Genomic DNA, 2,670 nt, shown 5'->3' on the forward strand with positions numbered 1-2,670 from the left:
ATATTAAACTTTTTACCACATTTATCTGACGGCTTTAGTCACTTAACACATTCAGTTAAATAATCCAAAATATAATCAATCAATACATTACGATGTATATTTAAAGATTAAGACAAAACCTTGTTGCTTGTTGTACATTCACAAGCTGCTCCGCTCAACATTAAAGTAATAAAACACATTATTGCATCAATAATTTTAATCATACAGTCGGAGTAGGAGACGTTTTTGTACTTTATGTATATTTTGGTGCCAATACTTCTGGCAACATTTTGAATACAGGACTTTTACTTTTTTTAGGGGTACTTGAGAGCTGCTGCAGTATCAGAGGCAGAACTTATTTCGGACTGAAATCCTAGGATTGCTTTTCTAGGACCTTAGCTTTAAAAAACAAAGTACATTTAACACTATAAGTACTTGAAAAAGTAGTATTTTGGTGAAATAAATAAATAGATTATATATTAGATAGGCTTGTAGGCCCTAACCACTCTGACATTCAACGTGTGCATACAGAAGGATATTTAAAACTACATTATTTTTGACAAAACTAGTGTCTGGGTGGAAGAAACCTTCGAACTAGCGTCAGCGGGAATGTTGGTGGTTGACCTAATGCACTTTGGGTAATGGAGTCCTTCCACCAGGAGATGGCGCCTCATGATTATCTGATGAAATTCAAAAGGCAAGAACAACGCAAAGGTCATTTATAGTTTGAATGAAGATTCACTCTGAGGTTTAAAAAAAAAGAAAAGCAACATAAGGTATCGTGTGAATGTCACAGGTTGTTTAATGGTAGCACCAGTATATTGTTATTTGTGACTTATTGTGCCTATATTCTTTCATTATTTTAATTTGAGTCAAAGAGCTAGGCTTCAGCTAAGGCCAGTTTGAGCCACATTGCTAGCATCTGTTTTAAAATAAATACATATCAGCTAAAGGGATTTATTCAAAGAATTCTTAAAGACTATAGTAACCACCAAAAAAACAAAAGGTAGCCAAAATAATCTCAATGTTTTGCATAATATGAGCGAATATAAACATGTTTTTGTCAATTAAAAGAGTTTATATGTTCAGAAAATGTTGAAGTTTTTGGAAAGATTGTTATAACTGACACAGGGAGCTGGTGTATTAGCTAACACAGCTAGCTGGGTGTTAGCTAACAGCTAGCTGGGTGTTAGCATAGACCGTTAATATTTGATTTGATTTATTTTATTTTCACAACAGAAACATTAAAACAGTATTATATGTTTCACAAAAAAATATGTGATGGACAATTGCCAAAAAACCCTCAAGGGGCTTAATGACCGTTAATATAAATAAATACAGTCTATGGGTGTTAGCATAGACCGTTAATATGAATAAATCTCCAGTCTACGGGTGTTAGCTGGGTGTTAGCATAGACCGTTAATATGAATAAATCTCCAGTCTATGGATGTTAGCTGGGTGTTAGCATAGACCGTTAATATTAATAAATCTCTATGCTATGGGTGTTTGCTAGCATTAGCTGTGGCTCAAACGTAACCTAATGATAGCTAACGTTAGCTGAAAATAACATTTGAGCATAAAACTGAAGTTTTAATCTGGAGCTAAGATTTTTTAAATACTATTTAATGTATTTTTATTGTGTGAGACACTCATTTCATATACACGTTTTTTATTTTTTATTCTAGTTTAGCGTTCGTTAACTCATTATTTTTGCTGTTAGAGACTGGAGTGCTGCTTCAGCAACAAGTCTGGGACAAAGCCACTATTATAAAGCAATAAACTAGAAATAAATACCGCCTACAGCTGTTGTTTAATGGCTATTAATACAACACATTTTCTTTGCATCGTCCTTGTAGTTCCCCACATTACGACTTTTAAACTCACACACACAACGAAGTCACAAAAACGACATCCCAACTAGGGAATGCAAACGTCTGAGGAGCACGTGAATGCGGCAAAACTCCCTGAACCAATCCAACCAACGACAGCAACGAATATTAGCCAATCAGAGGCTGAGTAGGGCGGGTCATGCCGTCGCAGGCGTAGGAATCGCAGCTTCGCTCCGCCTCCTCCTCGATGTGTGAGCGATAGTTTGTGTTTGTCGCCGCCTGCGATCATCAGATCCGTGCGAAGCTGGAGCGGTTCGGTTGGTCCTCTGGGCGCATTGGGGAAAGTTTGGAGAGAAACTAGACAAGAAGAACACGGTTAACTTGCACGTTAACGGAGTTACTTCTCCCTACCAGACCCTGTGGACCGAGTACGGCGTATTGAACTGTTGTAACCGTTGTAGACTCAGCCGTTGAGCGGCTCGAGCTCGCCACTGGATGGGAGTTTAAAACAAACGGTTATTTTTCTCCTCGGCTCGTAGCCGCTGGAAGCGAAAAACCCGCCCTGTTGTCAGAGGTAATGCCTTCAAGTTATCTTTCCATGTGTGTGAATGCCGTAAAACAAGCCTGTTGCTCCGTTTTCACACGTTTTACCGATATTCTCCGTTATTTTAACGGTACAGGATTGATCAGACGGGGAAGCAGATGTGGAAAATAGAATCAAGTTACTGTGTTTTTGTTGTTGTTGTTGTTGATTTATTCTGTTTTTCTCTGGAAAACCAAGTGACTAACCATGACTTCTTCTGGAATAACCAGAGACTATATATACACTCACCGGCCACTTTATTAGGTACACCTGTCCAAC

General features: G+C 38.0%; 1 protein-coding gene across 2 annotated transcripts in view; it reads left to right on the forward strand.

The window, feature by feature from the left end:
- Window positions 1-645: 645 nt before the first annotated feature.
- The window catches only part of LOC117961001 (serine/threonine-protein kinase D3-like), a 35,569-nt gene continuing 33,544 nt past the window's right edge, over window positions 646-2,670 (forward strand). Inside the window, exon 1 of one of the 2 annotated variants that reach the window (XM_034899355.1) lies at window positions 646-755. The gene's annotated coding sequence lies outside the window, so the exon portion shown is untranslated. Of the gene's footprint in view, window positions 756-2,038; window positions 2,383-2,670 lie in introns of those variants that run through there. The other variant, XM_034899354.1, reaches the window with a different exon arrangement.

Source organism: Etheostoma cragini, chromosome 18, assembly GCF_013103735.1.
Source record: "Etheostoma cragini isolate CJK2018 chromosome 18, CSU_Ecrag_1.0, whole genome shotgun sequence".
Lineage (NCBI taxonomy): Eukaryota > Metazoa > Chordata > Actinopteri > Perciformes > Percidae > Etheostoma > Etheostoma cragini.